This window comes from Anoplolepis gracilipes, chromosome 5 (genome assembly GCF_047496725.1).
Source record: "Anoplolepis gracilipes chromosome 5, ASM4749672v1, whole genome shotgun sequence".
Classification (NCBI taxonomy): Eukaryota; Metazoa; Arthropoda; class Insecta; order Hymenoptera; family Formicidae; genus Anoplolepis; species Anoplolepis gracilipes.
The window spans coordinates 13,462,000-13,476,670 of NC_132974.1; the positions used below are offsets into that span (position 1 = coordinate 13,462,000).

Sequence of the window (14,671 nt, forward strand, 5' to 3'; positions counted from 1 at the left end):
GCGCGTTTAATTACTTGCCGTGATTAATGACATGTCGAAGCGCCACGTAATATTGCGCGAAATCAGGGCAAAGTTACTAATACATATCATTTTCGAATTTTTCGGTCATTAACAAAACGTTCGCGGATACAAAAGAGATCAATTCCGAATTTAATTAGCGAATAGTCGTATGTAATTACATATTTTAATATTCATGATGAAAATTCGGCGCTTTTACATTCGGCTGTTGTGATTTACACGGTCGCAGTCTATCTCGCGAATAGTCGGCAAAGCAACGACATATTTTCCATATTTATCTCTTTAATTCTATCTCGTATATTTATTCATATTTATGTTATATAATATACATGTACAAAATAATAGTCGTAGCATCAAACAACAAAGGTCTATATTATTTTTTAGCAATAGCGTAGCCTAGTGACTTGTGAATTTTAAATATATTTTTTCAAAATAATGCACACAGCTTTATTTTCCATTTTTATTTTTCATAATGTTTATATTTTCCCGTCAGAATATGTATATTAAAGTGCACGTCGCATGTGATAACGGGAAGTGCCGCGTGATCGTCGCATCTTGTTGATTAGTGTGTGCACGATCGTAATTAACTATGTTTTCGCGAATGTCGTGTGAGTGCTGCCATGAAGGAGCAGCAAAGGAGAAACAAGAGAAGAGGAGGAGGCTAGAGAAAACACGTCGGAGCGACTGCGGAGCAACCGCGAGGTGAGTGATATGTCATTTATTTGTCATTTGCTACTCGCTGAATTAATCTTGTTCTTAGAGCTGTGATTGTTCGTAGAAACTTTGACACCTCGATATATTGTTTTACCTGTATAGGGTAAACTCGGGTAAGATGGCCATAGTTTTTTAAAATGCAAAAAACATACTTTAAATTTTGTTATTTTTTAATAGCGCTTGGCATATTATCTTCGCTGAAGCTTAAATTACGTAATATTATCGAAATTAAAAGGAAAATATTTCATAGAAATTTTATATTATCAAAATAATACAACATAAGCATTGGCCAGCTTAGCCAACTTTTAAGGAAAAGATGACCATAAAATATTTATAAAAAAAATAGTAAAAACGAAAATAAAACTTATAAGTCATATAATAATTTACATATCTTTATAATATGTCCAACGTCGATTACGATAGCTTAACTGTTATTTATTCGACGTTATAACAGTTTTTAGTGAACAAATGAAAAACTTTGCGGGTAGTCAAAAGTAAAAATATGGTAAGATATAAGATTCACAATATCGTTATTTCGAATAATGCATGCGCATAAAGTACTGTAAATATCGATTATCTTTGATAATGACTAAAAAAGCGCGCTATGTAGCGATTATTGAGAAAATTGCAGCATATGGCCATGTGTGAAGGCCTCCTAAACAAACGTCAAATTTTACCTTCGCAAACGCTCTGAATTCCAAGATATAGAGTTGTTTGCCATAAAGAGCTTCCTTTCAAAGTTTTCTAATGTAATTATCTCCATAATGTAGTATTATTTACGAGTAAATCGTACTTACACATCGATATATGTATAAACAGACAAAATGAAGAAGATGTACGTTGAGGAGTACGCTTTTCCGGATATTGGATTCATAACCCATAAAGGCATCATGAAGGATATAAAGCCGACAAAGCGGCAACAGTCGAGGATAGACAAGGGATTTCATATAGGATGATAAAAGTGCTTGTATATATGTATGCATGCCTATCTCGCGCTGTTTCAATCGATCTCATCAAAACCTCACGTGAATTCTTAATATTCCTTAATATAACCTCACGTCAATTTTTAATATTCTTTTATATCATCGCGATATAAATATACAAAGACTTACCTATTAAAAAAGTATAGAAGAAGAATGATAAAAAATGTAAGGAAAATGTAAATAAAGAATCATATTGAAAATAAATCCTTAAAATTTAGTCTTACTAATAATAAAATCAATTTTTATAATTCAGTCTTATTAAAGATCAAGAATTTCATAACATATTCGTCATCAACCTACTTATACATATAAATAAATTTGACTCTTTAGTAATAAATTACAATAACTATTTATATTAAATTGAAATGAAATATTTAATTGTGCCAGAATAACAGATATTTTCAAAAATTTTTAGATTAAACGAGAAAAGAGATTTTAGAAATATTAGATGAGATTTTACGATCAAGCGGTAATAATATTTTATTTATATCACAATCATTATTGAAATTGATGTTGAAAGAAACACATAATTATGCGTACAGCTCATTCATGCTAATTGGAATAAAGTATATATGTATAGTGCTTCCGTCGTCTATTAATAATTCATTAATAATAATCGAACTTGTCTCTAGAATTTATATTTCTTTTCATCTCTCTCTCACTCTCTATCTATCTTTCTACATGTGTATACTTAAATAATAAATGGCTTTTAAAATTACGTTTGCTTTTGCGATATCAAACTATTCAAATCGAGAGATATATAATTTTATATATATATATATATATATATATATATATATATATATATATATATATATAATATCTGCCATCGTACATTATGCATATGTAATCAGCCACAGTAATGTAATCTGACTGTAAACGAGAACGTAGTATTACCAGATATTAGCGTAGATCTTAATTATTACATGCTTACATAAATTGAAGCAATTATTTATCAGATTTGCCAGTTATTTCACAATAAGCCTATATATTCCAGAGCCTAATATCGCGGTATAAGCGAAATCCTCGTGTAACCGTGTACATTTGCATGAGCGATATACAATCTCCATCCGGATGTATTATTTCACGGATCTAATAACATTTTTATCCCCCCCCCCCCTTTCTCTCTTTCTCTCTCTCTCTCTCTCTCTTTCTTTGCGTGGTTCTGAAAAAATAAACAACGAGTCAGCTGAATATCGCGCTGACTAAGAAAGAGTCTAGCCTAGTGCCTAGCACAGACGGAAAGAGATGAGGTGAAAGGGGGTGAGGTTAGGGGAGGGGGAGGGGGAGGGGAATGTGCGAGGGGGGAGGATGGCGGGGCTTTTACTTGAGAATGCGAATCCGGCAACCTTTCGGTTTCTCACGTCTCGCATCGGAGCGTCTGACATATTTCACGCTCGCTTCACTGTCAGTCCAAACACCCTGGCCGAGCTGTAACCTTCGCGTTCCTCGTCCGGTCACGTCTCTCGCCCGCTACATACCCAGTGACTCAAACCCACGGACATATGTACGTATACACATAGAGAGGTACACGTGGCGAAGAGAATCGCCGATCTTGACGCTCGGCTCTTACGAATGTTTTAAGGGAAGCTGTGGGAATTGTCGCGCACTAATACGGGCCTTTCATTGCACGTACGGCACGCACACGTTCAGCCAATATTCCATTTTAATTAGTTCCATGCGCTTTGTGCATGAAATCTCATTACTGCCATTAAGCGCTGAATTAATGTTGTACTTTAATTAGATTTGCATGCAATAATCGTCGTACGCGCGCGTTTCGGCCTATAAATGCGCCGACAAATGTTATGTATACTATATTAATATACATATACGTATATGCATATATTAATAGATAGATGCGCATATATATATATATATATATATATATATATATATATATATATATATATATATTTAAAAGCGTACGATGGGAAATTGTCATTTCCGCCGATCGTGTCTGATAAACTTTCGGTTTCCGAATGCAAATACGCGACTTCGATAGTTGAGGCGGCCCTTCGAGAGTTCAGATCCCTCGAAAGATTTCGATAAAATCTTGATTTTATTCCAATTTCCTCTTCAGATGTAGATACAAAGTGCCGCGTATATTTTCTATAATATTATTTTACTAACCCCCGCACATATGCGGGTCATATTTGCGCGTAATTTCTCCTCTCTTCTCCATTCTCGTTAATTACACAAAAGTCTCATTAAACAGTCAACGATACCTGGAGCGACGCCATGGATGGCCGAAGAGAAAAGCAGAGAGAGAAGAATATTTCTCGGTTGAAAAAGAAAAAAAAAATAAAAATAAAAAGAAAAAACGCTCGTATAAAAAACGTTTCTTTCCGACAGAAACGTGATACATGTTTTCAAAATCACTAAAAGTCCATGTCGTAAAGTTCATCCTTTCGTTAAGTTTTCTCCCGGGACGTATCTATAATTATAGATATACTGCGAGTTGCGAAGATGTCATCATCTTTGCGAAAGGTAAAAGTCATTAAACACGAGAGAGACTTTTCCATCTTTTGCTCTAAATATTTAATGACGAATTAAAGATGTATAGATAATCAAGCAAAATGTACAACTAACTTTCGATAATTCATTTCAAATTGATTATTATTATTATTATTATATTATTTTTCAAGGATCGTCAAGAATGAATACTCGCCGTTTTGTAATAATTTTACAAATGTATATTATATTGTTAATCTCTCATCGTTACGTTTACTTGTTATTGTTACTTCACTTGATTATTTCGCTCGATTCTCTTTACGAATTTAGTTGAGAAATGTAACTTGCCACGTCAAACAGACTGTAAAAGAGAGAAAAAGCTTTCCCGCATAATATCCCGCGCGCATTTTGTAGAATCACGGTCTGTGATGGAACTGTTTCCGACGTAGGTGCACAAGCCGGATCATATTAAATATGAATCCGCAACTCGGCTATCCATCTTGAAAGTTTTGACGCGTAAGCGCATTTATCGAGCAGAGCGAGCGAGCAAGCGAGCGGAGTAACGTTGCTTCCCCCATAAAACCTTAAAGTAACCGCTTGCAATGTAATCGAACGGCAGACAATACCCGAATGTGATGTCGAGCAGATCAATGACCGAATAAGTACAAACGTGACACGAACAAAAAGAAACTCCTAAAGAGAAAAAAAAAAAAACTAGAGAAATTAAAGGTAATTAAAAAAGATAATAAAAGAAAAGATATATAAAATGTTTTTCTATAATCTTAAATTAGAGATTCTTTCGAAATAATAACTTTAATATGATTTTATATCATCAAAAGTAGAAAGAAATTATGCAAACATATGTATTATAAATTTTTATACCCAGAGAGAAAAAGATTGTTCAAATTATATCTCGACATCTCGAATTTCTGATTTATTTCTTTTTCTTTTTACCCTTTTTTCGTCTCTCCCTTTCTTGTCGAATAAAAAAATATGAAAATTAAATTACTGCAACTATAGAATGAGCGAATAGAGGAGAGAGAAAGAGAAAAAGAGAAAGAAAGATTGAAAAATTGAGCGCCAAAGTATATAAGTCAGCTCGCCGTTGTCCGAACCGTAAAATATTTTTATCAAATGTCTCAGAGCCAGTAATTTAGCGCGTGAAGGAAGCAGAGCGAAAGAATTCTATGCCTGACCGACATTACTGACCGCCACGACCGCCGCAAAACTCGAAGTTCGTCCATAACGAATCACCAGAAGTGCAAGTCTGGCTTCCGGCCACCGAAGGGATAGAAATCCATCGCGCCGCACGTACGAAGGCACGTCAATTTCCGCCGAAGCCCTTAATCGTCTTCTACTTCCACCAGGGAAGGGTGAAAGGGATAGAAGGGAGAGAGAAGGGGAGAGGTAAGGGGATACGCGCGCGCGCGCGCAAACGTGTCTCTATTTTCTGACACGATACGTATATGTCGTCACGTCATTTGCACCGATAATGATGCGATTGGAAAGTCGAAAATGGAACAAGAAATGTCCCCGGCATATGTCACCTCTAGGAAACAAAAATATATATGTAACTTGAATAAAAATTTTGTAAATACAGTTGAAACCTGGAGGTAGCCCCCTGGCGCCTTTATTTGTTGTCCGCCGTTTCGGAATGGAAAAATTAATCCACCGAAAAAAGTTTCACAGTTGGGTTGTCTACTCTGACACGTCAATATAGTTGACTAACCCACGCGGTGGCTTCCGCTGCTCTCTTTCACAGATTTCGATTTTTCACGCGAAATCTCTTTTTCACGGTTGCACGCGTTTCTGTAGGAGCAACGGTTTGTCGAAAAAAAAAAAAAAAAAAAAAAAAAAAAACTGTTTTTTATTTCGGCATACATATGTCTATCATTGTTCATCAGGAAATCATGGAAGCGTCATTATTTCCATTAAAAGTTCGTTAAAAATGATACAGCCGGCAATGCCGCACTCGTTAATTGTGCGTATACATAAATATTTCACGCTTTAATAATAAATTTATACGATTCGAGAAAATTTGACTGTATTCATTATTATTCGCGAATTAAATGTTGCATTAATGAAATGACATTCTACAATATTCGTGCCTTATTAACGTTACATGGCATTTCGTCGCGGATGCGAGTACGGCTTGATGTATTTCTCGAACCCGAGGAGTCTACGTTGATGCGTTACGCACGAGTGACGTGGCGATGCATTAGTGGCGATTCGCGGTGACGCGCGAACGCGGCCGTTAAGATCGTTAAAGTGATGAATCGACCGGCGAGGGCAAAGGGCAAGATGCACCCGGGATGACGAAGGGCGAGTGGTAAATCATGCCTCTCGCCCGGGTGCGCGCGCGCACGCGATGGCGACTCGAACGATGACTTCCTGGACGATGGCCAAAACCGACCGGCGAGCGAACGAGCCGGAAAGCCGGCTGGAAAGCCGTGCATGTGTGTCTGTGTACGTGTGTAGCTTGAGGGGGTGGGAAGATTGGGGGGATGAGAGAATGGAAGGGAAATACAGAAAGTTGGGCGAGGTCAGAGAGTTGGGTGACAGCAACCGGCAGTCTCCGGAACGGCTGCCTCGTGTTCGCAGAGCGTTGTTTGATAAGGCGTCCACGGATAACGTTAATATAAGTTTGATCCTTTCACGGTATCAGATTCGTCGGCTGAATCAACTCGCACGGATAAATACACGAGAAACGAAGGAGACAGAGAGAGAGAGAGAGAGAGAGAGAGAGAGAGAGAGAAAGAGAGAGTTCCATGACATTATTTTGACGATCGGAGCTACTTTTCACAAACTCGACCATGTTCGGCAGCCTTATTCGCGTGTTTATTTCGAAACAGTATCATCGATCGTCGATTGAATTTCTGAGGGGGAGGGGGGGGGGCGGATTCGGTGTTAAGAAATTTATTACTCTACCGCGATAGACATAAGTACTTTGGTCCATATTCTTTATCGTAGTATTAAACGAGGTACAGTTCGAACCGCTCTGCCGTGCCGTATAGTTTCGCGCGAAAGTAGTATAAATCAGTAAATGGTCGGACATTCGTTTCCGGGGATATAATACCGTGATTATATTTTGGCGCGATATATACGATTACAGATTTTTCTCCCCGTCTGCCGTCTACCACGAAACATGGTACTATAATAACGTAGCGGGATTTTATATATTTTAAGCTCTTGCGCAAAGAGCTTGAATACACCAACTGTCGCGTAAAATAATAGTATAATCATTTTACGGCCCCCGCGTTATGTGCCGTTTGTCGATCGCATCACGCTCGTGTTTTTTCTCGAGGATAAAAAACGATCCCTCTTTCTCGATAATGTATGCGATAAGTAATACCGTTTTTTTTTTTTTTTTTTTTTTCTTTTTTTTTCCCAACATTGTAAAAAGGTCATATATCGCGACGCTCACATCTTCGGATAAACGGCGAAACGCGATTGAAACGCATCGAATCGAACGGGCGGAATCTCTCTCTCTCTCTCTCTCTCTCTGTTTGTCTGACGATATATATTACACGCTTTATACATGTCCATTTTGCGCAAATAGGAAAAAGAACACGAGGACATTCTACGGATATTCTCGATAATCCAGAGACTATAGCCGATATCCAATATAATATTTCCGGAATTTTCCTTCATACTCGCCGATCGGCGAGCCGGAAAGATCATGAATAATAAATGTTGCAAGGACTTCTGTTCATCGGTCTCTTTCCTTTTTCACGATCTTACTCGTATCGATTATCTCCATTTCATCTGCGATCTCTCTTTATATACTATATAAGTTTTTGCCGTTGACTTTTGCTCAGCTAGTCAAGTTCAACGGGTTCAAGTTGACACAACGAACTTTGTTCTAGATTAAATAAACACATTAATTAAGTATGGGGCGATAATAGACGGAAGCATAATCGATACGTATATACATATAATATTAGCGATACAGCCGAGAGCGTTTTCGTTCAGTCAAATTGTTCCCCGAGTCGGAATCTCGTCGAACACGTTATCTCTATCTTATTTTTCTTCGCGCAACTTTTTAATTTCCCACTTCCATTATACCTCGGCCGGCTAAGATTTAACTTAAAACTCTGTTAAAAAGTTGGTCCAACATTAAATCGATTAAAGTTTTTGTCATTTATCTACTCCCCCGAACAGGTTAATTCGTAAGAAACCATTACGAGCATCCCTTACATACATAATTCACTTATGACAATCTCATATCTCTTATGATAACTTTATTTAGAGAGATTGCAAACTAATTGCGAAATGCTTGTGATCAAATCCATTATTTCGAGAGAAGCGGTTCTCTCTATAAAAATTCACCCGTTTCTTCTGTTTATCGCGATAAAAATCTCCCTTGTAATTATTCATTTTTGAGAAAAAACTCAACACCATGGGGTGTTTTCCTCTCATTAAGAAGTGCGAACTGACAGCTCCTCTGAGATTTTTGTGCGTCAGGTGTTTTTTCGCAACGCTCGTGAATCAAAATTAGAGTACGAGCTATTGTAATACTTGTCGGCGCAAACCGGATCCCTTCGCCGGAAGTTTGTGAAATCCCGAAAGACGGGCGGACACGAACGTACGCATAGCGTAATTAGCCGTCAGACTTTACCGCGTACGCGGTTGGAACAATCGAGGTAAACGGGGTTAGTTTCTAATGCACTCATTTTTCGGAAACCATTCTATTCCAATCTAATACAAAGTTTAATTTAACGGTTTACCTTATAGCGTACAAATTTCTCTACAGAAATTCGATATTCTGACATTTTGAATATGAAAGACACTTAATTTTAACAGTATTGTGTTGTAAAATAAAATAACAATTTACAAATTGGCTAATGAGGGCCCAAGCTCAGTTATTAGTGAGCGCACAAATTTATTTATTTTTATTATTAAATACTTGCTAATCTAACTATCCAAATACGAACGTTCCGGTTAATTTTTTGACCAGCAATTACATGTAATTAAAAATAAAAATTTGAATCTTGTCTCGACTGTGGATCATTAAACATCACATCAAAAGTAATTGTAATTGTTAAGCATTGGATACCGATAGCCTTGCATATTGAGATTTAATACGCGCCACACCTCCTGGCTTTTCACCTAGAGAGGAGTGTTTATTTTATTGTTAATCTTCACCTTCTTGGCCGTCGGTGTTTAATCGATATGACAATACCATCGGATTAATTTTAATTTAATTTTAATTTAACGTAATTTTAATGGTACTGCGTTAAATATGTTGCGTTTTATTTTTATTTTTAGTTGTAAGTAATTGCGCTGGAGCTGGTCAGAAAATTGACCGAAACGTTCGTATTTGGATAGTTAGATTAGCAAGTATTTAATAATAAAAATAGATAAATTTGTGCGCTCACTGATAACTGAGCTTGGGGGACCCTCATTAGCCAATTTGTAAATTGTTGTTATTTAACTATAGAGGACCGCCTTAATTTGGTTATTGTTGTAAAATAAAATGTTTAGAATAAAATAATGATGTTTTTTTTTTTTTTTTTTCCTTAAACAATCGATACAAGTTTTCTCAGTTCCACAAAGGCGTAGGGGGAAAGGGAAGAGAATTTAAGAAAGCGAACTATTTGTTTTCTCCTGTACTAAGCCTGTTTCTACGAGGAAAGCTCATGTAACTTTGAAACGTTTGCATTTTTATTCAGGTATAACAACCAACTTTTTCCTCTTTGAAAATCGATAGAGAAAAGTTGAATCTACAAACAGCTTGAAAGTGTTTTATACTTTATCCGCCATAAAAGCGAGACTTTTAACGGAGATTTTTCTCAAAATATCGTTTTAAATTAACAAAGTCCCCTCTCCCCTCTTCGCCCCTCTTTGATTCTCACAAGAGCTACTCTCGGATTATCGATCATTGGACATATATATATATATATATATATATATATATATATACATATATAGATATATTCTTCTAACGGATCATGTGTCAATCGCGTAGCATAATTGCTCGAATGTGAAAAGAAGAGAAGAAACTGCGAAAAGGGACTGCCGGTGACAGTTGAACGATTCTCTGTCGGCTCCTTTTTTTTTTTTCTTTTTCTCATCCCTCAAAAGAGACATGTTCGACGATCACAAGTCTGACCGCGTATCTGTCGACAGTCGCTTACGGAAATCGCCCCGAGTGTTTCGTTTTAATTAAATCAGCAATCCCCACCGCGTAACATACATATAAGTGTTCTCTCTCATAAATTAATTAAAAAGCTTCGGTCAATAGAATATACGCGATGCGTAGTAACGCACAAAAATAATTTCAGGGAAAAGTAACTAAGCGAAATATTTTGATATAATTATTAATGAGATGCTCTCCCATTGAATTCTCGACACAAAAGTCTCTGTGATTCTCTACATATTATACATTTCGTTAAATTTTAAACTTTTAATTTTAAACGACTGCGAAACTCTGTTGGATTATTTACGCTGGCGCGTGCAATATTCGTTCGATATCAATTAGAGTTAATTGGAATTACGATTATGAAATTACTACGATTCGGCCGGCTATTATTTCTGATCAATAAAATTTTCTACTGCTCTCTCTCTCTCTCTCTCTCTCTCTTCCCGCACGCGCTTTAGCATGTCACCACTAGAAAAAAAAAAACAAACAAACAAATTCTCCCCATGCGAGATAAAAGTAAATTGTAATCCGTGTGTAATCCAAAATTTATCGAGACAATACGGCGCTTTTGCCAATTCAGTTTTAAATGAAATTTCCGATAAATAATATAGATGGGTGTTGAATTTGTTTCGATTGTTCTTGGAAAGATTTCACTGCATACCACAACACACGGTATATAACACGTACACCTTCATCCCCCTTCCCTCCATTCTTCGTATACACACACACACACACACACACACACACACACATGGAGAAGAAAATAGCGTGAAACCTCGCGGGCAATAAATCTTGGCGAAATGCATTCGATCAGGATATGACTGGCGGAGTTGGAATCACTGCGCAAAAACTCACCGTGATGCCCGCACACGCGTGCCGCGCTGTTGCGTGCATATTCACGCGTGCCACCGGATGAAAATTCAGTCAAATTAACCATAAATCATCGGGCCTGAGATCGACGGCGACGATTATTTATCGTTTGCGCGGACACGCAAATGGTTTTTCAGCTATTACTCCGGGGGTGAATCGGAAATAACGACAGACGCAATCATAAATACCGGTGGGTCATCGGGATCGCTATATTCTTCTCCCTTCTTTCCTCACTCACCCTTCCTCCCGAATATACGAGCGCAGAAATTGGATAGACGCTAATTGAGAGCATGTAATAAAACCGTTTAAAGAATGATCCCTTGTTAGTTGATTTGGGAAAATCAATTATTTCCGGACATGCAATTCTCTCCGCTGCCATCTCTAGATGATTTACAATGAAACTTTATGAATGTTTACTGCCGGATGTGTAGTTACTTTTAAACGAGTGAAGGATACGATTCACTTTTTCAAACTATAAACCCGAGAGAAAAATACTCTTTTTCCTAGCATTTCATGATTGATGGCTAAAGAATCGATCGTGTTAATTTCAACCATTATATAATTATAACCAATATTTTCCTTCGGTTTTATCCTCGGTGAAAGGACAATCTAAAAAAAAAAAAAAAAAAAAAAAATATGAACATATTTACACGTACGTCTAGAAATTATTCCAATTATAGATCGCCCGCAATATTTCAAAAATATTCGGACAAAAATGAACGATAATTTCAAGCTTGCTGTTTATCGCATCCTTCTCGTCGGATTGTCCGACAAAGGGAATCGCGCGATGGTCTAATTTTATTCGAGATATGAAAATAATAAACGAATCAATGCGCGCATTCGATTTATCTTTGGCGAAACGAATATATATAATTATTGCGGCGCGACGCGAATCAAATTTCGTTAAACCGCGTATGATGTCTTTTTTTTTGTCGTGATAATAATAACAGATAATAATCCGAAAACGATGGGATAAATTGGTCTATAGTATGCCAGACTTCCCTTTCGCACCTTTCTCTCTCTCTCTCTCTCTCTTTCTCTCTCCCTTTTATTCGTTTCCCGCCAGAGCGATCCATTAATTTCCATTAACCATCGACAAAATTCGTCCATCGATACTCGTCGGGCGCTGACAACTCCAGAGGAAGTCACTGGGATGGGGAAACAGAAGCCAAATGATACGCGCGGGTACACGCTGAAGGGTGCATACATACATACATACATACATACGCGCACCCTTGGTTACGTATGGAACTTCTGCCTTTGTCACGTATTTTTTTATACCTGACTCGTATATAAACCAATAATTCCCCGGTAAAAGCTACTCCTACGGGAAACGACGGGAAATACGGGAGCGTAGGTTGCAGGAGATGCGAGAGGGATGAGGGACAAAACACCCCCTCGCACGCGGGAGCTCTCCGACTTCTCGTTTGTATTTGTTCCATTCAATATTGAACGTATTATTGCATGATACCGATCTATCGCAGCGATTGTCAACGTGCACGCACGAGTGTGATTGACGTGTAAAAAAAAGTGTTTGAGTAAAAAAATTCCATGTTTAACGATGGCAAACACGTACACAAGATCGTTTGTCGATATACTTGCGATAATTATATGCAAATTTTCAATGCAAACGGATTTTACGTGATAAAGATGGATCTTTAATGACGCTAGAAGAGCCTTTCTTTTTGCGTCAATTTTTATAGATAGAAACGAATCTCGATACCGTAACACGTGTCCTTTTTTTCTTCAAAATTCTACACACGTGCGCTAAAACTTATTGAAATTAATGCGTGTTGTTTCTTCACCTGCGTTACCATTACAGGAGAAAGTTACCTCACCCTTGGCGTCCTCTTTCTTCTCGTGTACCTTCCGCAAATCCCTGTAATCTAGTACGTAACTAGTTGGAAACTTGGTGAATGCAGAATCACTACTAATTCTGCTACGTAAACTTATTTGGCGGTCACCCTCTATTAGCTGTTTTGATATTTTAGAGCTCTATCTACAGTTTATCAAGTGCAACTAACAGATCAAAAACGATAAATAATCTCTGTTGAGAAATATTAGCTAATTCAGTCTGTTAACTAAGGAAGAATATTTTCCCTCGCTTATCTCGAAATGTCAAATAAGATCCGAATTTTTGAAAATGGGACCAGATTATTTCTCTTCGTCAAGAAACAATATAACATATAAAGAGAAGTCACAATTACAAAAAAAAAAAAAAAATGGAGAAGAATAAACAAAAATTAAAATAGTGTGATTTTCACACATTTTCAGTAAAATCTATAAACGCTGCAATTTAATACAATTTGCTAAAAAAAAATTATATTACTCTGTTTTACACAAATACAATTGCGTTACATTACGGAATCGCACAAGTGTAATAAATACTTTACTTTCGATGTAATAAAAAAAAAAAAAGGAAAATTAAGTAGAGAATTCAGTGATTATACGATTCACTAGGTAATGCGTCGTCATTCATCAATATATCTGTCACGAGTTGGGGCGGCCTTTAGTACTGACGCGCCAATTTGGATGCATCGTCCCTGGCGGAACGCTGTATCATAACCACCGGCAAAGGGTTAAAGGGAGCTTATTACTTTACGAGCACCTGATACTACGCATGCGTGTTTATGTCTGTACACAATATAACGTCGTGTACTCTCACGCGTCGCACTCCAGGGATAATATCGGAATTAACGAGATGAACATGGATACATTTTTTTTTAAAGAAAAATAACAGACTTTATTGCGAATGTATCTAACTTATCTTACATTCTCTTAAGCTCGACAGCTTGATGATATTTACAATGCTTTTCTTAATTATAATTATATGTGTATATATATATATATATATATATATATATATATATATATATATATATATATTACAAATAAATATATCTCTTCGTTCAGGCATGCCGTGGTCTCTCTTCTCTCGACGAATTACATGATTCTCGAGAGTCCAGAGAAAAGATATCGAAGGAATATTTTGACATTTTTTTAACATTATATATATATATATATATATATATATATATATATATATATATATATATATCGTTAAAAGCGCAAATTCTATGAAATGATAAATTATAAATGATGTCGACATCGAGTTCGCATTATAACATACGTGCAGGCGAGCGAGGCTATCGATAAACGTATCCCCCGTTGAACGGAATTTAATTTCTAGATTATTAATCTGCATTATATTCCGAATGGCGTGCAGGATAATAGAGAAATATCGATAATTGCATGAATGGGACACGTTTGATTAAATACCGTGACTTTCTCATATGGATTTTATAATAACTCATAAGCCAAACAATTGGTCACGATTAATTGTTTACGACAGATTCCTGTGATGTCGTAAACTTGTCGTAAAAATTGTCAATTAATCGAATCATGTTTCTATCGCAAAAATTATTATTACACAATGATGGAAAAGCTAGTGTAAACGCCAACTAATTTAGGATGTATAATAAGTGATATGTAG

General features: G+C 36.7%; 1 protein-coding gene across 1 annotated transcript in view; it reads left to right on the plus strand.

The window, feature by feature from the left end:
- Gudu (Armadillo repeat-containing protein gudu) overlaps positions 1 to 14,671 on the plus strand; it is a 65,825-nt gene that overhangs the window by 7,324 nt on the left and 43,830 nt on the right. The window lies entirely within an intron of this gene.